General features: G+C 39.7%; 1 long non-coding RNA gene across 1 annotated transcript in view; it reads left to right on the forward strand.

Moving 5' to 3' along the window:
- The window catches only part of LOC122562799 (uncharacterized), a 34,228-nt gene extending 10,154 nt beyond the window's left edge, over positions 1 to 24,074 (forward strand). The window contains exon 3 of the long non-coding RNA XR_015761312.1: positions 23,603 to 24,074. This is a non-coding gene — a long non-coding RNA (uncharacterized LOC122562799). The remainder of the gene's footprint in view (positions 1 to 23,602) is intronic.
- Positions 24,075 to 27,259: the final 3,185 nt, after the last annotated feature.

Below are 27,259 nucleotides of genomic sequence, written 5' to 3' on the forward strand. Positions count from 1 at the left end.
TGAAACTTGGAAAGGAACTAGTATATTTTCCTACAAGCTTCCTGTCCTGGGGCTTCCAGGTGATAGATGGCTGGAACTTAGGGATACTGCTGAAGTAGTTTTTAACAATCTGCTTCGGTGTAATTTATAGATAGCATGCATTGCTGCGCTATGTGCGGTAGTGGAGAGAACTAATGTTTAAGGTGGTGAATGGGGTGCCAATAAAGTTGGTTGCTTGGATTTTTTCAAGCTTCTTCAATTTTGCTGGAGGTGCACTCATCCAATCAACTTGAGAATATTCCATCACATTCCTGACTTGTGCTTTGTGGATGGAAAGACTTTGAAGGGTGACACGGTGCATTACATGCCCTAGAATGTCTAGCATTTTTATACAGCTACTCCAGTTAAGTTCATGGTAACCACCACCCCTTCCTGTCTTCAAGGTCATTGATAGTAAAGGTTAGTGATGGTACTGTTGTTGAATATGATATGGTCCCTGCAGAACGTAAACTAAAATAACTAAATGTATTGAATGACTCTGAAGGAAGACATACCAATACAATTCCACTTTTTGTAGCCTTTGCTTCAACACAAAGCAAAGTCAATGTAAATTACACATGAATTAATAGGCAAATGATACTTCAAATGCACAGGTAGATTTCATTTAAAATCATCAATGTGAAAAAGATATGTTTTGCACATCCATAAGCAGCCAGGTCACCCCTTGCACAAATGTTGCATGCTATACAATTTGATGTTCTTTATTCGCACAAGGTAGTGAGGATTTCAATCCAACAATAGTTTCAACCTTCAAGTTTCACAGGTACAATTATCATCATCAAGAAACATTTCTAGGAATTCTGTCTCTCAAGCCACAGAATTTCAGACTTATAACTTGCCAGTATTCTTTTTCAACCTATCAACCAAAATACTCCGGCATCCGGCTCTTATACCTATCAAGTTACTCCAGTCATTTAGTTTGTCTCCAGCACCACCATATTTTTAACTTTTTGTAATTGTCTCTCTGCCTAATTTAATCGGATTATAGCTCATCTCTTTGCTTGTTATTCAGCTGCTGACACTTTACTCACACCATCTAACACTCTTGGTCACCTGCAGAGAATTATTTTTTGACATTCCATTCACACCAGTTGTATGGCCTTTTGATCTCTCTGTCCTTGATCTCTCTGTGTCCGTGTGCTCTTCTCTCTCACTTCATCTGACAAAGGGGCTGTGCTCCAAAAGCTTGTGATTTCAAATAAACTTGTTGGACTATAACCTGGTGTCGTGTGACTTCTGACTTTGTCCACCCCAGTCCAACACTGGCACCTCCACATCAAAATACCCCAGTTCACGGTTTGATTACGTATGGGAAACTCTCAGTCTTCTAGTAACGCTGAGTTATTCACAAAGCTTTCCAGATTTTAGATTATTTTTAACTAGCTTGGATAATATATCCAAAAGTTACTTTTTCTGCCGGCATTCAGTATCTGCTGTAGGGTCACTCTGGCAGCTAAGTGTTTCAGGAATCAGTCAGTAGTGATGTTCACATAGCATTCTTGTTGATGCATGTTGTAATCCCCAGCCAGTATTTATTCTGTACTTCCCTACCTTTATTGCATCTTCCAATTGGTGTTAAACTTGGAATATTGATTCATTGCCAGAGGGAAGATTATTGGTCATTAATGAGTGCCGTGAGTAGTCAATATTTACATTACTAGGCCAAATGTCTCTTAGTCTGTATTTCGACTCAGTTTGATTGCTGGCTAGGAGTCCACACATCTATGTCAGACAGTTATTTGGCTAATCTATGGGGTAGAAAGTGAGGTCTGCAGATGCTGGAGATCAGAGATGGAAATGTGTTGCTGGAAAAGCGCAGCAGGTCAGGCAGCATCTAGGGAACAGGAGAATCGACGTTTCGGGCATTAGCCCTTCCTGAAGAAGGGCTAATGCCCGAAACGTCGATTCTCCTAATCTATGGGGTAACCATTCAAGTTATGACCTCAGACATTAACAAAAATAACTAGGGTAGGTGATGCCATTTTTGTGCCCACTGCCCAATATAGACGCTAGGCAATCCATTAGCTTTCTGTAATGATTGGAACCAGGTTGACCTTGTTGACAACAATGTCATTGATTGGCCCAAGCTAACAATCCCAATCAGGAAAGCCCTGGCTGACTAACATCGAGATCAGAATCTCCTCAGTTCAGATGACTGGCTTTGAGTTGGCTAGCCATAGTCAGTGTACTTTTCACAAGTAAATAAAGGGTGGCTTAGTGATGGGATACCAGCCTCTTCAGTTATTTCAATTAATTAGTGGCTATCTCAAATTTATGACTACAGTTTTAGAATCCGTGATAAGTGGGAACATTTTCTCTATGTCTTCATTGTCAAAAGCATTCATCATTTAAAGGACATCTTTTAAAACAAAACCTATCCTTAAGGTTTAAATATTTGCAATCTCATTCAGACGGTCCATGGAAGCTCCAGGAAAATTGTATGATCTCCTTGTTTGCTATTTTTTCAAGGTGTCCACAGCTCAGCGACTGCTGTTACAGAAAATAAATTAGCACAGAGAGGAAAAAATATATAACCTGGAGACCAGATTCTCCTCAGTTTAGATGACTGACTCAGAGTTGGCTGGTCACAGCCAGTGTACTGTTGACAAGTAAATAAAAAGTGACTTAGTATTGGGATACTAGCCTCTCTGCAATTATTTCAGTGGTGATGTGAGAAATCAGATGTGCCTGAAGAACATTCGCTTGCTACAGTCATCTTGGAGTTGGGGTGAGCATTTCTAGCATCATGCCTTTATTTGGGAAGCTTGACTCATTTGATCCTGCCGTGGGAGACTGGGCCCAGTATGTGGAAAAAATGCAATAATTTTTCCAGGCAAATGACATTGGGGCAGATGAAAAGCAACGAGTGATCCTTGTGACTGCTTGCAGAGCGGCAGCGTTCTCGGTTATAAGGGGATTAACTTTTTCAGGGACACCAAATACTAAAACCTTCCAAGAGTTGACAGAGCTGGTTCAGGACTAGTATGATCCCAAATCTCCTGAAGTTCTGAGGTGCTATTGGTTTTACTCAGCTGTTAGAGAAGCAGGGGAATCTGTTTCAGGATTTTTGACGAGGTTGAGACAACTGGCAAAGGCATGTGATTTTGGGTTAACACTGAATGAGATGCTGAGAGATAGTTCGGTATGTGTGATTAATGATGTAGGAGGAGAAAGTGAGGTCTGCAGATGCTGGAGATCAGAGCTGAAAATGTGTTGCTGTAAAAGTGCAGCAGGTCGGGCTGCATCCAGGGAACAGGAGAATCAACATTTCGGGCATAAGCCCTTCTTCCTGAAGAAGGGCTTATGCCCGAAACGTCGATTCTCCTGTTCCCTGGATGCTGCCCAACCTGCTGCGCTTTTCCAGCAACACATTTTCAGCGCTGATTAATGATGTAACCATGCAGAAGTGCCTACTAGCTGAAATCCAACTGGCTTTCAAATAGGCACTACAACTAGCTTTGTCATTAGAAAATGCAGTAAATGGAGTATGGGAGCTACAGGGCATCCCAATGGAATGCTGCCTCTAAGCAAGAAGGACAGTTTCATTTGGGGCAAAGTTTAGTACTGAAACCATGCAAATAGGTGTAAGGCAAGTTTGACATAAGGTTACTTATAAAGTTCGGGGAGGTAATATGGTCCTGAACAAACACGTGGGTCACTTGAAAACTATTACCTTGCAAATGGAGCAGGAGCAAAACATACCTGGCCCTTCAGAACAGCCAAAAGGCCTGACATAAAGCATAGGTTCTCTGTCTCATGTCGAGGAAAACTCAGATGCAGCCTTGATAATGTTACCAACTGGAAGAAGAGGAGGAAACTCTCCTGAGACACTTCGGACACAAGAGACTGACAACATCTGGTACGTGCCAAATGTGTCAGAGTCCGACTCAGAAGAACTGTACTTGAGGCAAAAACATCGCAGGAAAAGTCATAAGCCAAAGACCTGCCAACATCCCTGGATTTAATGGGGGAGGGATGTAGTGATTGGAACCAGGTTGACATCACGATCTGCGTTGGCTGATATAATCAGGAGATGAGAATCTCCTTAGTTCATGTGACTGACTCCGAGCTGGCTGGCTGGCCGGCCAGCTCAGAGTCAGTGTATTATGCATAAGTAAGTAAAGGGTGATTAGTGACAGGATACTGGCCTCAGTGCAGTTATTTCACTTTCTCATATAGTTTTGTATTGCATATTGATGCAACTGACTGACCTCTTAGGTCATTTCAGAGAACTGTTATGAGGCAGTCATATTGTGATTGCAGACCCCCAGCATAAAGGCCAAAGCAGGCAAGGACAGAAGGTTTTCTTCCCTAAAGGACAGATGACATTTCACGAGGAACAAAGGATTTCACGTTCGCCATTGTTAATAATGGCTCTTTATTCCAAATTTACTTATATTAGTGAATTCAGATTCACAAACTACCATGATGGCCTTCAAATTTTTGTCTTTAAATTATTAATACAGGTATCTGGAGTATTTGTCCATGTCTGAATGAGTGAAAGATTTATTGTCACGTATATCCAGGGTGATGGAGTGAAAAGTGTTCTGTTGCCACAATCTGGTGCCATTTTAAGTTAAAAAAGAAAGTACTTAACTAGATTTCATTTTTATCGACCGGTGTCTCAAACACGCCTCCAGGCTTCTGCAGTATGTCTAGAAGGTTGGCCTCAAGGAGGGCCTGCTCCAGGGGACTGTGCTACCACACTCAAATGATTGACCTCTTTGTCAATGTTGAGTCTACAATCAATGTTATACTGAGAGACATCAATTCCAAGCAATGTTTTATTTTGGTTAGCAGATGTGATTTGCTACTGTTTTTGGCAATACCTGCAACAGTTTAACCTGAATGCCAGACTATTATTTTTGTTGTGGCTAACCTATACAGAGGGAACCTTCTCCTCAGAATTATTTTTCAAGAGGGAGCTTGAATTCTCAGATCCTTGGGTAAACAGAATCTCTTCAGCATGTCTTATTGTGCCTCCTGTACTGCACCAACAAATATGCAATTTAAATTATTTTAAACCATTGACTTGCACAAGCAAAAGAGTTGATACTCAACATCAGTGACAAGCTGTTTTTATTGTTTCAATTCTTTTTCACTATGTTTCGATCCTCACTTTTATCTGGGGAGTATTTTAAATCATTCAGAACAAATTTAATTTGTGTACTGACCTTGTGAGGAGGATCTGTGGGAGTGCTGAGTCACATAGTTGTGAAGCCAGCAGATGGTTGGCTTTCCTTAATTGTCAGTGGAAATCGTGTTATGTTCATTTCGACTGCCAAAAGCGATTGATCAGTGAGAGAAGCAGGTAATGATTTTTTTTTTGGGTCAGTCAAAGCTGAATCTATTTCGAATTGAGCTGAAGTTGAAGGATTTATGTTCCTTGTTATTTCATTCTAGGTTTACCTGCTATAATATTTTTATTGGAAAAAGATTGCCTAGAGATTCCTTTCTGCTTATTTAATTTCAGAAATCAGTATTGTGATATGGTTCATTGATATCTGTTTATTTCATAGTAAGCTGTTCTACCAGAATTTGGTTCAAGCCAATCTCTGTCTCCCTTGCTGTGCATCAGGTATGTTGGGTCAGGATTTACTGTAGCTGGTGAATAAATCTACCTACGTTTGTTGGATTTGCCCTTTGCTTGTTAATTTTTGTGATGTTCAGCACTGGACATTACTGAAATTTAAAGATTCAAATATCACAGGTTTCCATTACTCAGTACCTGTGAGATCAGGAAAAACAACTTGGTTTCTCAATAATCAGTCAGGCTATAAATAAACAACACAGAATCCAAAGCAGGAACTTTCAGTTGAAATAGTAAATACAGTGTCAAGTTAGGGCACTGAGAGTGAAGTAAAGAGAGAGAAATACACTTTCGATGAAGAGAAAGAGGGAGGAAAAAAGCAAGGATAATAGAGTCATAGAGATGTACAGCACAGAAACAGACCCTTCAGTCCAACCTGTCCATGCCGACCAGATATCCCAACCTAATCTAGTCCTGCCTGCCAGCATCCGGCCCATATCCCTCGATAAATGTAAACAAAAATGCATTTCATTTTTTAAAATGTTTTCAACAAATTAAGATCTAAAGAAACGCAACTGCACACTTGTAAAATTTAATTTAGTAATAGAGTTGCTAATATTTATCACATCCCTTTAAAAGGATGCTTAGAATTAAATAGATAAGTCTGAACTTTCTGAGGTGAGGTTAGTCCATATTTATGATGTCACAGCTTTGAATGCCAGATGGCGCACAGCCTTTTTTGCACAGCTGATGAAGGAGCAGCACATTACGGACAGTAATGCTTGAATTCATAAATGTAACTGTGCATCTGTCCTCACTTGAAGTTGAGTTGTTTGATTTGAATATAGGTTAGAAAATATTGCAAAAATAACAATGATCTTATCATCAACAGAGATTTTGTCCAACTGCGCTTTCCCCACAGGAAAGTGCTGTGGGCAATCAGTTCTGATTCATTATAGTATTAATGACAAACAGTGCAAGTAAAATTTTGTACTGAATTATTTTTATTCAATGGGTTTTATCTGAGTTTAGCTTCAGGAGATAGATATTTGCAAAATATATGTGAAGTTGAAGTGTAGCGACACAGGAATGCATTAGACAGTTTTAAATACCCTGAAAATCTGAATTGAGTGTATTATTTCTTTTATCTAATATAACCTGGCTGTCCATTTTAATTAAAATAATTTTCATTGGAATCAATAACACTGAAGTGACTCAACTTGTAAGGAATGTTAAATTACCCTCTGTGAGTGCATTAAATTATTTTAATTGTAATCACTTTTTCACACATTAACATGAACACGTTAGTTCAATTTGTTGGTGGTCAGACGCATAACAACTAACAAAGTAGTCAAGCAAAATTTATTTGTACACATGGAGTGCATGAACGTTGATGATGGGAGTAATGTGACCGTGAAATGCCCATTTTGTAGGAGAGAATGTTTACGTTATTGAGATGGTAGAAGGCAATGACCCGATGGCTTCTTTGGCCAAAACAACAACTCTGAAATGAACAAAAGGCTCAGGTATTGAGTATTGAGCAAATAGTGTTCCTCTATACATGGAAACATTTATGAAGAAAAATTCCAATCAGAAGAAAAGTGACAATCGATGTGACTATCAATTATGTTACATTGATTTTTGTTTGGACTCTGACTATTAGTAATTTTGATTTGCTTTGATTAACTGTGGAAGGTGCAGTATTAGTTTCACAAAGGTGGATTCATACATCAATAAACTATAAATGGAGCAAAAAGAGAGGTAGATATATTTTAGAAGCTAAAATAAACAAGACAAGGAGAACAAATAAAATTGTACCTGAGAAAAATGTTTATGATTATTGATATAAATATATTCACACACAAGTTCAGCTGGCAAGGTATTTTACAATATATTCTTCATTAGGTAGCAATTATCACAAGAAATATTTTTATTATGCTCCTAATTTATATGTTTTCAAATGAAAGATTGATTTCAAATTAGCTGTGTTTGTCAAAGTATGCTTTTCACTGGGTGAGAAGAGCAATCACTTAATTCAGGTCCACCACATTTAAGATTCATTTGTCCTAATTTTTTTCTCACTTCTGTTGTTGCATAAATTCAGAAATTAATTGTTAGATTACTCTTTAAGTAAATCCCTTTTGATTTATTCTTTTTGTGCAGCCTGGGGAAACTGGTAAAGTTCATTATCTCTAATCTGGAATGCTAAGGGATATGTTGAAAGGAAGTTGGTTAGAGTTGGATCATCCTCTAAGTGACTGCTTTCTTCTGAGTGGAAACAGAATATAATAGCACGGGAATGCTCTGGGCCTTAAATCCACTGATCTAAAGTTGCAATTGAATTGGCTTCCCAAATCGTTGTCCTGATCCCATTCCAAATCTTTATCACTATAGAAATAACGATATGAATACCAGCAAGGTATCACAGACTGAGAGTGCATTGAGAAAAGTATTTTAGAGTCAGAGTCCTACAGCACAGAATCAGGTCCTTGGGCCCAAACTGGTCCATGCCGACCAAAAATCCATGCACGCTAACCCCATTTCCCTGCACTTGGCCCACATCCTTCTAAACCTTTCCTATACATGTATTTGTCCAAATGCCTTTTAAATATTGTTAATGTACCCACCTCAACCACTTATGCTGGCAGCTCATTCCACATGCATACCACTCTCTGTGTAAAAAAAAAATTGCCCCACCCTTTTATTCTTTTCCCTCTAAACTTAAACTGTTGCCCTCGAGTCCTCGATTTCCACAACCCTGGGGAAAAAGACTGAGTGTGTTCACCCTATCCATGTTTCTTATAACCTTTACACTTCTTTCAGATACCCCCTCAGTCTCTTGAGCTCTAACGAAAAATGTCCTAGTTTGTCCAACCTCTCCTTATAAATCAGACCATTGAGTCCTGGCAACATCCTTGTAAACTTTATCTGCATTCTTTCCAGTTTAATCACATCCTTCCTATAGCAAGGTGACCAAAACTGAACATAATACTCCAAGTGCGGCTACACCAATGTCCTGTACAAATGCAACATAACTTCCCATAACTTCTATACTCAGTGTCCTGACTGATGAAGGCCAGTGTGCTAAAAGCCACCTTCACTGCCCTGTGGCTCCACTTCCAGAGAACTGTGCCCTGAATTCTGTTCCTTTATACTCCTCACAGCCCTACTGTTCACCATGAAACTCCTACCTTGATTTGATTTTTCAAAATGCAAGACCTCACGCTTATCTATATTAAACTCCCTTTGTTTCTTGTTTCTTGAAATTGAGTTTCCTGAAGAAGGGCTTATGCCCGAAATGTCGATTCTCCTGTTCCCTGGATGCTGCCTGACCTGCTGCGCTGTTCCAGCAACACATTTTCAGTTTTAATTTTGTCTGTCAATCTAATGTTTTGGAAGTTCTGTTCAGGCGTATTTTGCCATTTTTAGTCAGTTTTACGATCGGTAGTTTTGGACTGAGAACATAAAGTTTCCAATGGATATCCTTCTATTACAATGCTATAAAAAATAGGAGAAAGAAATGTCCAGATTCTGACACTTGAGTGAAACATCGCAGAAGACATTGTTCCTACTTGTTCCACAGAGTTTGAGCTAAAAGGTCTTAATTTTCTGAATGCCAGTGCTTCAGAAGGCCGTATTTCCCTATTTTAGGGAAAATATATCAACTGCTGGGTGAAGATATGCAGTCACGTCCACAAGGTGGACAGCAGTACCAAAATCATCATGAACTAGAATTTCTTTGACATTGCATCATGACAGACAGCAACTGGTAATCTTTTCTATATTGGTTAGGCAATATATTGTGACCACAGAAAGGAAGTTATCAATGCTGCACTCAAGACGGTCGCAGAATTCCTAATGGAGTCATAGCTAAAGAGAGCGAGAGGCGTCTAGTTCTACAGACTAACAGGGTTGTGACAAAGACATTGAGGTGCATAGAACCTTTTAAAGTGCCATATGCTGTTCCTCTAAATTTAGAGATGAAAAAGAGAGAATTTGCATTTACCTTTCACAACCTCAGAAGACTCTGAAGCACTTTGTTGTCAATTAAGTGATTGTTTTTCTTTTTACAGCTAGGGAAATACTGTATAGCATGTTACAGAACATCCTGAAAATAACAAAAGTTGTTCACATGGACAAAGCCCATGGTCGTCTTTGAAATAATGGCTTTCACATCAACTGAAATGGCAAACAGAACTTCAGTTTAGCATGTCATCCAAAAGATGGCAATCACAGAGTGCAGTAGCCCATCAAAACTGTACAAAAGGTTAGAAGAGAAAATGCTGGAAAATCTCAGCAGGTCTGGCAGCATCTGTAAGGATAGAAAAGAGCTGACGTTTCGAGTCCAACTGACCCTTTGTCAAAGCTTTGACAGAAGGTCAGTTAGACTCGAAACGTCAGAAACGTTTATTGTTCCTATGTTCCGAGAAATGTCAGTTCACAGGAGGTCATATGGCTCATGAAAATTGTTGACAGTTTCTTTCGAAGGCCAGAAAGTCATACAGGACTTTTAAAATATTCTACAAACAACAACGAAAACCTCATAGAATTTGATCATTGTTTCACAGCTACCTCTTTTAGTGTGTACTGGTGGTGCAGCAACATTGACACTTATATATAATGTGCTTATCATATACGTTTTAACAGAGGGACAACAAACCCAGGAAAATGAGACCTCATTGCCCACCTCATTACTATACATGACAATGTGCACATGATGAATCGCTCATCGTGGGTGAGGATGAGGCAGTGATCCTGTCAGTATGAAGTCTAGCATGGCCTGCTGAATCATTTTGTGATTCTGACTTCATTGGGCTACCAATAAACATCTGTCATTAGTAGTAACTGGAGAATGCATCATGCTGCTTCCTGTACGATGCAACATAATTTATTCTGGGTGATCATGCATAGCAGCAAGCTGTCTGTGGATTGTCATTGACAAGCAAATGACACCAGTTGAATTGAAATTTAGGTTCTCGGGAGAACCTTGCAGAAATGTTGCATATCTACTCGCTCATGTGGGACATTACTACAACTATTGCAGAGGGTTAAGCTAAGAAGTAAATGTAGAGTAGCTCACCTTGTATGATATAAGGAGATGGCTGCTGTGTTCATTTCTTCATGACCTTGCCTTTATTATAGTTCTAGATGAGGCCGTCAAATTATGTTTCAATCCCAAAACAGACAGCCAAATTTAGACAGTACTTTGTAATCAAATTTCCCTTTAATGCTCCTTGCCTAACCTGAACAGATAACAATGAAATGCTAGTTTTTGAAATTGAAAGTTGTATAGAATGTCTGGAACGTGTGATCATATGTGCATTGCTCTTGTTCTGAAAGATTATCATTTTACTGCAACAAGGCCAAATGTAACCCAACAAACTAGTTTATTTTACACTTAAGTAAGCAATGACAAATTAGATAATTTAGATGTCAGCCACGGTATCAGGACAGGCTTAGTGTTAGCACAGGTGCAGTGCATGGCTCAATGGTTAGCACTGCTACCTCAAAGTGCCAGGGACCCGGTTTGATTCCACCCTCTGGTGACTCTGGAGTTTACACATTCTCCCTGTGCCTGTGTGGTTTTCCACGGGGTGCTCTGGTTTCCTCCCACAGTCCAAAGATGTGCAGGTTAGATGGATCAATCATGCTAAATTGCCTGAGTGTCCAGGGATGCATAGGCTAGGTGGATTAGCCACGGGTTGAAGGGATAGGATACAGGGTGTGTCTGGGTGGGATGCTCTTCAGAGGGTCAGTGTGGACATGATGGGCTAAACAAACTGCCTCTACACTATAGGGATTCTATGATAACAGAATGTGTGAATTTGCATCTCATGCATTTCAGCAGGGAATTGAACTAATCATAAGTTTATATTTCAGTGTGCATCGAGGGACGTGCCATCTTTTATCTGAAAGGTTAAACGAGGGCTGTGTCTCTCTTCACAACTGGACGTAACAAATTCTATGGCACTATTTCATAGAAGAACAGGGGTGTTCTGTCCTCTGTCCTGGCCAATATTTATCCTATAATCAACAAGTCAACAGATTAGCTTATATTTATCTCATTGCTGTTTGTTTGACATCACTGTGTGTAAATTGGCTGCTGCATTGCTGACATTACTGAAGTGATCACATTTCAAAAAAAAGGAACCTAAATATCTGTAAAGTACTTTGAAATGTTCTGAGATTTCTTTTTACTTCATTGTCGCGATGTTTTAATGTTGTTGATTAGGCCAGCATTTATTGCCCTTGTATGATTGTCCTTGAGATGGTGGTTGTAAGGCAGCTTCTTGAACTGCTGTAATCATGTGGCATAAGTCTTTCATGTAAAGAGAGGTTAGGTTAGGGTATCTGGTCAGCATCGATGAGTTGGACCGAAGGGTTGCTTTCTGTACTCTACATCTCTAACTCTAAGTAAGCAATCCTGTTTGGAAGGAAGTTCCAGGATTTTGATCCAGCAACCATGAAGCTATGTTAAAGTTTCAAGTCAGGATGGTCTGTGGCTTGTGGAAATTGCAGGTGGTAGTGCTCTGATACACCTGTTGCCCTTGTCATTCTCGGTGGTATAGGTTGTGGGCTTAGAATGTGTTGTTGAAAGAACCTTGTTCAACAGCTGCGATGCATCTTGTAAGTGCTATGGATCGCTACTTGAAGTAAGTTGCAATCAATCAGGCTACTTTGTCCTGGATAATGTTGAGCTTTTTGAGTGTTGTTAGAGCTGCACTCATCCAGTCAGTTGGGAAGTATGCCTTCATACTCCTGATTTTTTTTTTCCCCTTGGATATGGTAGACTGATTTAAGGAATCAAACTAAGTAACCCGCCACAGAATTCTCAATCTCTGAACTGCTCCTGCAGTCTTGTCACTTATACAGCTGATCTAATTCATCTTCCAGTCAACGATAACCCTCAGGATGTTGGTAGTGGGGGATTCAGAGAAGGTGTGTCATTGAAGGTCAAGGAGAGATAGTCATTACCTGACACCTAGATGGCACAAACAGTAGTTTCTGAAGAAGGGCTTATGCCCGAAACATCGATTCTCCTGCTCTTTGGATGCTGCCTGACCTGCTGCGCTTTTCCAGCAACACATTTTTCAGCAAACAATACTTGCCACTTGTCAACTAATCATGAATATTGCCCAGGTTTTGTTGCAGATAGACATAGACTGTTTTAGTTTGTAAGAAGCATGCCGAATGATGCTGAACCTTGTTGCACAATCAACAAACACCACCACTTCTGACCTTGAACGTCACTATGAAGCAACTGAAGATTATTGGGCCTAGGCAGGTCCTAAAGAATTTCTTCGAGGAGAAAGTGAGGTCTGCAGACGCTGGAGATCAAAGCTGAAACTTTATTGCTGGAACAGCACAGCAGGTCAGGCAGCATCCGGGGAACAGGAGATTCGACGTTTCGGGCACAGGCCCTTCTTCATTCCTGAAGAAGGGCATGTGCCCGAAACGTCGAATCTTCTGTTCCCTAGATGCTGCCTGACCTGCTGTGCTGTTCCAGTAATAAAGTTTCACCTAAAGAATTTCTATAACAATGTCCTGCAACTGAGAGATTGACCTCCAGTTACCAAAACCATCTCCTTTTGTGATAGATATGACTCCAACTAAAGATTCTTCTGCCATGCCCATTTGGTTTTATAAGGCGTCCTTGATACCAGACTTAGTTAAATATTGCCTTGATGTAAAACACAATCATTTGCATCTCACTGTTACTTTTTTTGAGTTCAACATTTTGGACCAAGTCTGCAATGAGTTCAGGAGCTGATAGGCCCTGGTGGAACCCAAACTTGGAGTGAGTAAGTAAGTAATTGCTGGGTATGTTCTGCCTAAGTAAAATAGTGTCACAGTAGTCTAATGGGACCATAGAGCTGTTGTCTGATTAGAGAGAAGACAATTGATGGTGGTTTAACCTGAGAGTCACCATACTTCAGGTGAGGGAAGAGGTTGAGAAAAAGGGTCCTTCATGGTGACCTCAGCCAGTGCTAGAATTGAACCCATGCTGTTGGCATTATTCTGCATTGCAAACTAGCCATCTAGCCAACTGAGCTACTGACCCCTCTGCTGAATATCACTGACTTCTTCCATCAGTTGATTGATGATTGAACATAGACTGATGGGGCTGTAATCAGCCAGGTTGGATTTGTCCTGTTTTTCATATATAGGACATAGATAATTTTCCATATTGCTCGGTAGATGCCAAAGAGTTGTAGCTGTACTGGACCAGTGTATAGGGATGCAAATAGCTCTGGATCACAAATTTCCTATACAATTATGTTTGTCAGGATCCATAGCCTTTGCAATGTGCAGTGCCTTCAGCTTTCCTGACATCATAAGTAGTGAATAAATTGACTGAAGACTGGCTTCTAAGATGCTGTAAACTTCAAGAAGAGGCTGAGATGGTCAATCCAAAGGACACTTCTGGCTAACAGTGTTGAAAATGTTTCAGCCTTGCCCTTTCAACTGAGATGCTGGGTTTCTCCATGAACGATAGGTGGTTTTAATAGAGCTTCCTCCTATTAGCTGTTGGATTGTCCACCATTCGTGATTGCATCTGGCAGAGCTTAAATCTGATTGTGGGATTGCTTAGCTCTGTATCTCATATGTTGCTTTCATTGTTTGGCACACTTGGGGTCATGTGTTGTAGCTTCACAAGATTGACACCCCATTTATAGGTTTGGTGCTGTTCCTAGCATGCCTCCCTGGACACTTATGTAAACTAGGGCTCAGCCACAAACCTGATTATATAGAGGTTGCTAAAGGTATTATGAAAATGGAAGTTATTATTTCTAATCTTGCTGTATTTGAAATGAATTTCTTTGTAATAATAAGTGTCAAAGAACTTGGTAAAATGCACCACACAATCCCTGTTTGTAAGTGAAATTAATTTCTCTATCCACTAAACTCTATCTTAAATCTTGACTCCTGTCTAATTCGCTATTCTAATGTAAGCATCTGGAATTTGTTTTCCTATCTGGAAAGGAACCCAGTGACCACTGGCATGCTCCCTTCCTGACAGACTGGCTAGTATGACTGCCTTTTAAAATAGCCACTGTCTCTTTGAGTGTAAACACATCAAACGCTGTGCCTGCTGTGTATAAAAGCATAGGACAATAACTGATCTGGACAATCACAGGAATGTTTAGATGGATATGCATTGTCTACAGCAGTTGTTATATCAAGACACTGTCTGAAATTGATAACACGTTTCTCATTGTTGTTCAGTGACTTTAACACCTTGTGAATGCAATTTCACTTGAAAAGTTATTTTAAATATAAAATAGTATCAAAATTGTATTGGTGGCTAGACAGCCAAGATTTTTTGAAACATAACACAGCAGACAAGAAGTGACTGGAAACATACAAGGCATGCACCTAGAAACAAGGACAAAAGAACTGAAGAGTGGAAAAATTCATAGTTTCATTCAGGACAGAAAACCTATTATGCTTGTTTATTTTTTGATAGATCTATGCAATTAATTCGTTTTGTTTTTCCCTAAAGCCCTATGTATGTTTTTTTCTTAAGTATGTATCTAATTCTGTTTTGAATGTGAGCCTTTAATCTGCTTCCATCACCTGTGCAGGCAGTACATTTTAGATCACTGTGATTCAGTGTGAAAAACAGTTCCCTCATATCACTTCCAGCACTTTTTCCAATTATCTTAAATCTGTGTCCTCTGCTTTGTGCTCCACCTGCCACTAGCGATCATTTCTCCTTACTTACTCTACTTAAGATACTAATAATTTTTGAATGAATGTTACCTCCTTTTAATCCTATTATAGGAATATGGCTGCAACTTCTGCAGTCTTCCCTCATAACTGAAGTTCCTCATCCTTGGCACCATTCTAGAAAATCCTCTTCTGCACCTTCTCCAAGATCTTGACAACCTTCCGAATAAAACATGTCAAGAATTTGACACAGTACTGAGTGTTTTGTGAAGGTGTGTCTAACCCCCTTGTACTTTTATACACTATTCTTCCATTGCTAGACCCAAGAGTCTCATGCTTTCTTAATAGCCTTCTCAGCTTGCCCTGTCACTTTCAAAGATTTGTGTTCATACATCCCCCGCCTTTCTGTTCCTCCACCTCTGATATTGCATCATTCAGTTCAGATTGTTTGTTTATCAACATTTTATCCAAAATGTATCACTTAATTACATCTGCAAAATATCTGTCCATTTACCCACATGTCGGTCCTTGTGAAGTCTGTTACTACCCACTTGAATAATAATTACTTTAAACGATTTCATATTGTCTGTGTTGAAATGATGTCCTGTATACTGAAGCTCAAAAGCGCTGTGCTACCCTCTGTTGCTTGCAAGACAAAGCTTTTCACTGTGCCTCGGTACATGTGACAACAGATTCAATTCAGTTCAATACTCTGCTTCTAGATCCTTAGCGAACTCGGCATCATACTGCTGCTGTCCTTTTCCAAACGCCACTGAATTTTGTCCTGGAATAAAAACAAAGTTAAGGAGAAATTTCAGGGTCAGCAATATCTTTGGAGAGAGAAACAGAGTTAATATTTTGAGTCCAGTATGACTGTTCTTCGGAACTGCAGAGAGATGGGAAAGTGATGGGATTTATACTGAAGGAAGAAGTGGAGAGGAGCAAATTGAGCAGAAGGGACTGTTATAGGGTAAGAGAGGTTAGATATCACCATTGTCACAGGACAAAAGGCAAAGGGACTGGTGATGGTTATAGAGAAGAGGTTCAGCTCCAGAGCAGGTGTTAATGGCAGAATATAGAACAGGTGGCAGGGAAATAAAATGGAGGACAGAGTTCCTGTTTGAAACTGTTGAGCTTGATGTTGAGTCCAGTGGAGTGTACAGTGCCTAAAGGGATAGTGGTAGCCAATGTTTTATCTAAATTTTTTGTTGTATCTTTGCAGAATTCTGTGTAGTCTGAGCAGTGCAGTTAAACCTCAGCATTCATTTGAGCAAAAGTTTTATATCACAGTTTTTTTAGTGTATCTCTTAAATATTTAATTTTATGTATTTATATTATTTTACACTTACAGGTATTCTGGACAAAATAAACAAAATTGTTTGCTCTGCTCAGAAGTGGGGGGCCTGCTTATTGGTGGGGCAAGGTTGTATAATTTGCAACCAACAATGACACTAATTTCTTCAATTCTTTATTGCAGCTTTCTGCAACAATCTCTATCTGCTGTCCAATCAATATATACCACAACTAGGTTGATATTTAGTCCAGATGAAATGTACAATTTAATTTGCATCAACTTGTCCACCTGATCTATTTCAAATCTATTTCTGGATTTAGATTTCATGATGTTCATTTGGTTAAATGCAAACGCATAGTCAGCATGGGACTTAAGTTGTTGCCTAAATGTCCAGAGGAATGAGCATTTCTTCAAACTGATCATTCTTTAGGGCATAGTCCACCAAATCACTGAATGTCTGAATGGAGCCCCATCTTGACGTTTTCCACAAACACATATTTAAAATCCAGAGTATTGTTCACATATCTTTGGGCCCACATTTTCTTTGTGGTTTACTGTGAGAGTAGAACATTACAATATCGGTTGTTGAACACTGTCTTTTGGAAACTCATAATCTGTTGTCTTGGCGATTGCAGCCTAATTAAATGCATGTCACACCTTCAATTCATCTTCTGGAAACCTGTTTTTCCACGTCGTCACATAGTTTTCCAGGAAGTTAAAAATATTAAGGGATTGCGGCAGAGCCCACATTGAGAGCAGTCAGCACCTTCTTAACTTCATCACTTTTGTGATGACTTTTACGTTGATGCTGAGTCTTCAGTTTATTAATCTTCGCCTTTGCAAATTGCACAGCTTCGATTGTTGTCAAACAGCCTGGAAGGGGTTTTAACACTGATACCAGTTCACCTAGAACATCATTCAGAGCTGTCAGTGCAACACAATGTGGCTTTTGTTCAGAAAATATTTGTTTATTGGGTTGTTCCACTTGCTCTGTGTATTACTTGATTAAGACATTATAGCTTCATATTGATGCACTCACTGCAATGTGTCTTGACAGCCACCTCACTTCATTTCAGAGATTGGAATGCCACTGCATCACTCTCTGGGACTTTGGTAAATTATTTGAATTGTCTTTTCTGCACGGTTGCCTGCTGATCATTGTGTACACAATCATGAAAAGTTATTTTTCAATATCTCATTTAATTAAGACCTGTTTCCAAGCATCATCTATTCCCAGGTGTTCTCTGTGAGCCACACAATGCAGTTCTGACAAATGTTTGATTTCACTCTGCCACTACCTCATTTTTCTTTCCAAGTCCAACAAGCTTTGTCTGATGTAAACCTCACCATCTTTTGTAAATCAAGGCCACTGTTAACATAAAATTGCTTGATTGTTGCCAAAATGGAGACACCGTTACAAGCAATTAAACTGTTACAAGTTTCAAAACTCCTACAGAGGCTCTTGCGAGCAAGTTCAGATTCTCATTGAAGATTGGTGTAGAAAATCAACATTTATTTTAACTGAAATGTCTATTACTTTTGTCCATGGCTAACTATGAAAATTGAGATTACTTAATGCACACATTGTAATTAAAGGCATAATTCTTGCTGCGCCAGCTCTCAGTAATTGACGTATTCTTTGCAAAATCATTGTGAATATTATGCACAGAAAACACGGACGCACATGTGTCCATATCTTTCAGCATGTACACAGCTTTAAAGGCAATGTAGGAGGCAAGGGATGAACATTTGACTATAAAGCATGGTGTTCTGGAAAGAGACTTCAAAAGATCATTCTCTGCTATTTTTGCTACCTCCAGTTTGATGTCACTGCCACTAAACATATTTTCCCCCTGCCAGGCAGCATTCCGAAGGGACCATTCTTCTCTGATACCCTAATCCACTCTTCTATTAACCCCAACACCTATGCTGCTCCGATGGCATCTTCACATGCGATCGCAGGCAATGTGAAACTTCCATTTTACCCTCTCCTCACTGTCGAAGACTCCAAACACTCCTTCCAGGTGAAGCAATGCTTTACGTCCTTCTTTCAATCTAGTCCACAGTATATGCTGCACACAATGCATACTCATCTACATTTGGGAGACCATAATTGGGGATGGGGGGTCGGGGAGGGGGTGACTGCTTTGTGAAACATCTCCACTCACTCTGAAGGCCAGTTGTTTGCCATTTTGATGCACCATCTTGCTCTCATGCTCATATTCCTGTCCTAGGTTTGCTACCGTGTTCTAGTGAAGTCCAACATAAGCTGGAGGAGCCACACCTTATTTTCTGTTGAGGGCAAGACAAAAAGTTTTGACAAAGTTTTTTTTTCAGTAATACTCAAAGTAACAAAATGATTTTAGATTGATTTCAGGTTATCTGCTAATCTGGTCTCATACTCTCTTATTCTTATTCTTATTTTAGGTTACCTCTGACATTATAAATCCACCTTGGTTTTTGTGCCTCAGAAACCAACATTAGTTTTTAGTCAGATTTACACGTGCACGCTAAATTCATTCTAGACTGCTTTGCATTTTCCACTGTTTGCTTGCTCCTATTTCTAAACTGATCTTTATTTACAAACTGGGAGAAAGTGAGGACTGCAGATGCTGGAGATCGGAGCTTAAAAATGTGTTGCTGGAAAAGCGCAGCAGGTCAGGTAACATCAAAGGAACAGGAGAATCGACGTTTCAGGCATAAGAAGGGCTTATGCCCGAAACATCGAATCTCCTGTTCCTTTGATGTTGCCTGACCTGCTGCGCTTTTCCAGCAACACATTTTTAAGCTTTATTTACAAACTATCAAGTCCCTCCCAATCCCTATACTCACTGGTCTCTTTAGTGTTTTATCCCCTTGTCAAATTGATTTTAAACCAATCCCACCACCACAGTTAACCTGACAGCAAAGAACTTGGTCCCAGCTCTATTGAGGTCAACTTATCCAATTTGAAAAAGTTTCCCCTGCCCAGAACTGATTACAATGTAGCAAAAACCCAAAGTCCTATCTCCTACATCATTTTTCTAGCTATTCATTAACCTGTTTTATCCCATGTGCAAACTCAATAGCATATGGCTTGAGGCTGTTCACAAATTACTACCTTTTGTGGCCCTACTTCTTAATTTCCTCCCTGTCTCCTGAAACTCTGGCCACAGAATCTCAACCCTTTCCTTCCTATATTTTTGATTTGCGTATGGCCACAACTTCTGGATGTACACCTTTTCCCTCCTTCATCAAAATGTTATTTACACTTAGTTATGTCCTTTATGCTAACACCAGTAGGCGACCCATTGAGAGATGCACGTGGGCAATGCAAAAATAGCTGTTTATCCCCGAAATGCAGCCCGTAAGATTACTGCATTTCCACACATTGCTGCTCCTCCACGCATTCATTTGCCCCACAGTGGTTTGGCACACTAGAGCTCTCAGCAATGGTCTTGTTATCCTCATCGGTATTCAGAATAAAATCAGATTGAAAGCACCACAGTTCAAAACGAAATGAAACAATTTCTGGGTTGAATTGCATTTTGTATTCTATGTATATAATTTAATAGCTGGCAACTAATTATTATTGTTATATAGTAAATGTAATGTCCCGCCATTACTGTAGATCTACTATATTCAGCAGTTGTTGTGTTGCCATAGTCTTACAAGACCATTGGGGCTGCTCTCTCATTAGAGAGAAGCGATTGGTGGTGAGGTCCACCTGACCTCAGGTAAGGGAAGAGGTTGAGAAGGAGAGTCCTTCATGGTAACCCCAAACTGGTGAAGGGAATTGAACCCATTCTCAATAAGGCACAATCTCTCTGCCAGTTTTCCGAAATTTGGTCAGTAAAATGACATGACTGGTTACATAACAATTGATTTCAAAATTTGAAGCATAATTCCAGCCTGGCTGAAAGCCATATTCTGTTCTAAATATTAATACTGTGACAGCTAATTCCTGAAAAATGTTCAGGATGAAATTTAATTTAATTTTTTTTTCTGTGGAATGCTTTCACTTTATCGATTTTTAGTAGGCCATTAGTCATAATTTAACCAAATCTCTGGATCAGTATGAATTCATCCAGCAACTGGTATTGCAGCAGCAGAGGATTATATTGAATTCAAAAACACTAGATTGGCTTGTATACAGTATTTCAAAATTTAAGATCTTAAGATTTAGAAATCTCACCTTCTTTAGAGATGAATATAAATCAAAATTTACACAAGTGCAATTGGAGAGGGGAAGATTGTAGATGAGAAACGGTTCTAACAAGATTTTGCAACAAACCAACTAACTTCAGGCACACTGGAATCTCGTACCAGTAGGGAAAGATTTACCATACGACTAACTTGCATGCAGTGCCTGCATGGCACATTTATCTCAATAGGTACTGTTGCTTACCAGATAATGCTATAATATTAGGATGTTTTCCCAGAAGATTTAAGCTATTCTCTGTTTCAGACAAAGCACTAGATTGAAGCTAGCTTGTTGGAATTTTTATCCTTGTGCATGTTGATCTGATAGTATTAATATAATTCCTGGCACTGCCTTGGTTTCTGCGCTTCCTGCTGCACCATGATGTGTGGTATATCAATTCTGTGGAGTCAATACTCTTGCCTTCTGCCAGTTTTAAGGATTTCCAGCTCAAGTATGCAATGAGCTAAATGCACATTTCCATTTGTTCTATCCCTTCAGGCATTGACAGTTGAGGTACAGCACAAATTAGTTGCAGAATCCAGATTCCCCTGATCTGTTGTGTCAAGTGTTTCACAATAAAGATTAGATAAAGAGCATTTCTCAACAGCTTAACCTTTATCTTCTGAGCAGCATCTCCTTCTGCTCAACCATTGTTGTTGGCATCTTTCACAAGTTGACTTGTGCTCCCCCTCGAGTAACATTGCAATATATTTTATGCTGTATATAGCTGGTACTTTGTTAAACTCAAACGTCATTCGGAACTGTATTGAGAGAGTCCGTTATGTTGGACCTTTTGTAGCCAACAGCGGTGGGAGATTTTCACCCATGAGTCAAAGTAGGACTTCAAACCTCTTTCAAAATTTTAATTCTTTCTGTCATCTCCAGAGGATTAGTTGTGAATGTAGTTTTAGGGTTTTAGTGTGAACGCCTCTTATTAACTATTAAGGAAATGGAAAGATATGCTGTGACCTTTTCATAACGTAATGATCCAGAACAAACCCATGAAGATTGTAACCTTGGTCAAGCAATGAATATTCCATTCTTTTAGCTGCACCTGATTTAAGTATGGATCAGGTTCATACCACCGTTCTCGGAGGTTAAAATTCCAAAGGATTTTAGTCATTATCTTAGGATGTCTCACTGATCATTTGTTATTTGACAGTATCTGTCATTCGACTCTTGGGTAAACATCACCTTCCTCTCTCTCTCTCTCTCTCTTTCCCCCACCCCACCACCACCACAACCATACACTCAACACTTCTCAGACCATCTCTCAGGTTCCTTGTTATCGCAAGAAAGTTCCAACCTCTCAAAGTGCTCACCATACATTGGTCTTTCAAATTGTTCCTTGCCCCTTGTTTTAACCTTCTTATTGTCTCAGATAGTCCTGCTAGTCTTTTAGCAGACTATTCTTCACTCCTTCAGGCCACCTCTAAATTCTGTTATCTCACATGGCTTTCACTGGCCACCACTGAACTCCCACTGTTATCATTTTATTTTCCAGGTTATTTCCCATTCTGGCATTCGTTCTGCAGTCTGCTTCCTTTGTACAATAGTTCTGATCTTTGTAATTTTATCAGGAACTATCACAACAACCTTTTCCCCACCACCAGAGGTATTTCTCCCATTTCTAGCAGTTCCTTTAGACCTCCTAATTCCATTAAGCAGTCTTTCATGTCTTTCTCAATCTCTTACACCTCTTGATCCCACTAGTTTTGCTATGCAGTTGCAAAGCCTCTGTTACCCTATGGTGCAGTCCCACAATTCAGAGTCATAGAGATCTACACAACAGAAAAAGGCCCTTCAGCCTCTCACAGTCCATGTGGATCAGAAACAAGCATCTAACTATTGTAATTTCATTTTCTAGCACTTGTTCAATAACTTTGTATGTCTTGGCATCACAAGTGTATATCTAAATACTTCTCAAATATAATGCAGATTTCTGCCTTTATCACCCTTACAGGCAGTGAGTTCCAGATTCCTATTACCACCAAAATGTTCCTTCTCACACCACCTCTCAATCTCCTGCCCCTTAGCTTATATCTACTACCCTAATACCTCCAACAAGAAAAAGAAGTTTCTTCCTGTCTATCCTATGTCTGCCCCTCATAACTTAATACGACTCATTCCTGTCTCATCTGCTCTCAGGAAAAGAACCCCAGTCTGCCCAATTTTTTTTTTCATAACTGAAACTCTCCAGTCCAGGCAACATCTTGGTAAATCTCCTCTGGGCCCTCTCCAGTACTATCACATTCTTTCCATGATGTGGACTCCAGCATTACACATTACTCTAGCTGTGGTCTAAAAATGTTTTATACAGTTCCAGAATAGCCTCCCTGCTTTTAAACAGTACACCAAACGCATTCTTAACCAGTTTATCCACCTGTCCTGATATCTTAAGGGTGCGGTGTACATGCATACCAAGGTCTCTGTGATCCTCTGTGCTTTCTAGGGTCCTATTGTTCATCAGTTTCCCTGAATCATGTGGGCAGCCCCTCTCCATATATTTCACTGGACCATTGTCTTTGTCTTTGTGTGAGGACATCTGGTTTTGCTGTGTGTAGCAACCCTGTTTTGTTTTTGACCAGAGGTTCCAGTTTAAAATTCCATTCCAAGGCTTGATGGTGGCTGAAGTGGGTTCATGACACAGCCAAAAGGCTGATCCTTCTAACATATCTATGATAGGTGCTAAGAGCAATTGAGACTCCGTCTGTGGTTACTGAGGCACAGCAACCCTCAAGGTACAGCTTCTGGTCTCAGGCTGAATTGCCTATTCTGAGAATAACCCTAAGTAAGCACTATGTATCTATAGAAGTGGGAAGTTTTCAAAGTCTATTCATGTATTTAAAAATATTGAACACATTTTGGAATTTTGTTTTGAAAGGCTACCAAAGCTTACTGTGCGTAAGTCTTGAAGGTGGAATTGAAGACAGCAGCTGCCCCCAATGAGGAATGTCTCCAAGCAATTATGGGAACTAGGCTGTGCCACACTCGTTCTTCACTGGCTAGCTTTACTGGTGTATTTTGGTAAAGCTGCCAGTTGAAGAGCTGTTGTGGGCAGCTATTTTATCACTGGCTTTTGGGAAGGGTGAAACATACCATCTCAAGTGGTGAGAAGCTCTGACACCAGGTTTACTGAGGACAAGAAGTTTGAAGATGCAATTTGATCATCAGGCACTTTGTTTAAGGTGAAACAGTGCCATATGAAGAAACTGGCTTGACATTAAAACATCTATATATATAAACCATTTCACATGATTATTTTCATTGAAGTGACTTTTTTGGAAGGCAATTGATACACAAAACAGTCTTTGAACTAAACCTGCCATACTCACAAAGTATTCATTTTAATATTGCAAAACAAAGTGGAGGAACAGGGCTTATTGTGGAATCTGTAAAAGGATTTTAGGACTTCCAAAACATATTTCAATCCATCTAATTCATATTTGAGAATTTTTCGATATTTGCTGACACATTTGGCAGAATTTAATGTCTTCCCCAAAGCACATTTGGAGGCAGTTGTGAATGCAATTGTTCGGGATGGTGCCTAGTGGAGAGGTCACCACTTTCTCACCTCAACCCCGTTTGGGAGTGTGCTAGGAAGACTTGGGGCAGCTGCCCCACTCCACTGCCAACTGAGTCCCTTTAGTGCCAATCAATGTCCATTTAAAGGTCTCTTCTTCCACTCCCTGTATTCAAATAAGTGCAGGTGGGGCAGTTTCCATGGGAGAAGATGAAAGCAAACCCTTTTTGAGGTTGCCTGTAGGTTCCTCATGGTGGACCTCCATTAAAGTCACTCAGTGCTTGATAAAGGAATCACCCACCCTCTTATTGCTATTCCAATTCTCACCACCCTCCCCCACCACCAAATGCCCAGGACCCCCACCCACTGTCGTAGTGGTAATGCCACTGGATTAGTAATTCAGAGGTTGAGGCAACTTCCTTCCCAAAAGGGTTCAAATCCTTCTATGGTAGCTGATGGAATTTAAATTGAGTTAACAAATTTTGGAATTAAAAATTAGTCAAATGGTGACCATAAAACCATTATTGGTTGACAAAAGCACATCTGGCTCACTATTATCTTTTAGGGAACAAAATTTGCCATCCTTAATTGGTCTGTCCTACATATGACTTCAGACCTATAGCAACATGATTCTCTTATGTCTCTGAAATGACCTAACTCAATTGCATCAAACTACCTCTGTTCTTGACAATTGTAAGCCTGTTATTTTATGTACTCAGTAGTTGTGGGCATCACTGTCTGGGCCAGCATTTATTGCTCATCTTCCTTGCTGTAATGCCAGAAGCAACCAGCACGTTCATTGGCATTGCTGTCAGTGGTGAGCTACTGGCCTTTTGTTGGCCAGAACCTCTCAATTTCTATCCTCAGGATCCTCAGTTCTGAGGCATCTCAGCAGTTGTCCACTTAAGCGCCTGTTCAGCACCTCATTTGGAAGGACTTCCCCAGAGGAGGCAACATGAATCTCCCACATTTCTCCAGCCAGCACCCTGACACTTTCTTCAAGTACTCTCCATTATTTCTGTACCTGTATGGTCATGACAAAAGTTTTCTGCAGTGCTCTTATTGTTAGATGGCAATGCTTTGCGTTGGATCATGTCAATACTTGTAGAGTATTTTCCTCGCACAGGAAATATTTGAAAAACATTGGGTTAAAAGAAAAAAGGCAAGGTAATTGAGAAAATATGGACTAGGGAAAGCCAAGCTTAACTATTAAAGCTGAAGATTCCAGGTGAAAGTAGATACTGAGGGAAACTTTCAGAACAAAGTTGGAAATCCTGGGGAAAGACTGAATTAAGGCTAGTGGGTTATTAAAGACTAGATATTAGTAAATTATCAAAGTTAATATTTTTACTGTGTTCTGAGATATTGAAGACAGTGCCCTTGTATGTTACTCTTGAGTAGTAGAAAGGGGTAATGTTTTCACCCTGACAGATCAACACAGGGACAGTAGTAAAGAATGCAATGTAATAGTTTAGGAGAGTCAAGATCATAGACTAATACAAAACACACAACAGCTATTTGGCCTATTGAGGCTGCAACCACTCTTTTGAAGAGCAACTCAGCTATTCCTATCCCTTGCTCTCTCTCTCTCGATTTTTCCTGCAAATATCTCTTTCAAATATCCAATTCCAAGTTGAGAGAAATAGTGAGTCATTTCAGATATAGACCAAGACAATGCTAGAAACAACTCAGTTGGGCCCCTCACTTTGAGTTTTTGTCCTTTGCAAAGTCTGTGTGTTTTTTATACATGGATTTCCATCCAGTGTAACATTGCAAATTGTGCAGGTCCTTTATCAAATTGCATGTTCTTGGATCCCTATTTCAATAGCAACTAAAACCAAAATTCCTGTTGATGCTGGAAATCTGAAATAACTGCAGAAAATGCTCAATACACAGCAGGTCTAACAACATCTGTGACAAGAGAAATAAATTTAATATTTTGGATTGTTATCATTTAGGCTTTCTACAGCCTTATCAAAAAAGTTCTTCCACAGGTAGGAGAATTGGTACCCAAATGAGATATAGTTAAGATACATACAGGGGACAGGGTGTTGGACATTTTTTTAATGGATTGTCGATTTGAAGTATTCAAGATCAACAGGGAAAAAGGACTATTTGGATAACTATCTAGAAAAACTGACAGGTACATTGGAACAAATTATTTTTGTTCCAATTCTAACATACACTGAATCACAGAGTCCCTATGTGTGGAAGCAAGTCATTCAGCCCATCAAGTCCACAACTGACTGAAGAACACCCGACCGAGACCCACCCCCTATCCTACCTCTGTAACAACATTTCTCATGGCTAACCCACCTAACCAGCACATCCCTTGACACTATAGGCAATTTAGCATGGCCAATCCACCTAACCTGCAGATCTTTGGACTGTGGGAGGAAACCCACGCAGACACGGGGAGAATGTGCAAACTCCACACAGTTGCCTGAGGGTGGAATTGAACCTGGATCCCTGATGCTGTGAGGCAGCAGTGCTAACCACTGAGCCACTATGCCCTGAGCAGCAGTCTCACTAGGATTATGTTGATGTGAAAAGCTTAGAACATCCAGTTTGAATTTATTAAAAGAGAACTAATCATATTCTGATGGTAATTGTGCATTATTTATATTCAATGGTATAGAGGTTGGACATTAATTGGCATTCCACTCGAGTGCAAATAGAGACCGTGATTAAAACAGTGGGGTGGTCGCATTTGAAGATGAATGCTTGCAACATTTAACTCTGCAAATATGTACAAGACCGATTATGTCTCCAATACCATTGCTCACTAACTTTCACTTTCCTGAGTAAAGCCACTAATACTAATAGCATGCAAAATTAAAGTGTGCTAAATAATCACAAAAACTGACAATGAACTCACCAAAGTAACCACGGACACAGGACCAGACAGTATGTCTATAGGTTATTTAAATTAATTGGTATATGATAAACAGCATCTGACTCCACTCTAGTTACAAAATGTTTTAATATGGTTAATGTATTAACTGTTCAAATTGGCAG

The sequence above is a fragment of the Chiloscyllium plagiosum genome, unplaced genomic scaffold, assembly GCF_037043375.1.
Source record: "Chiloscyllium plagiosum isolate Xiang-an unplaced genomic scaffold, Cpla_swu_hap1 HiC_scaffold_24, whole genome shotgun sequence".
In the NCBI taxonomy this organism is placed as follows: Eukaryota; Metazoa; Chordata; class Chondrichthyes; order Orectolobiformes; family Hemiscylliidae; genus Chiloscyllium; species Chiloscyllium plagiosum.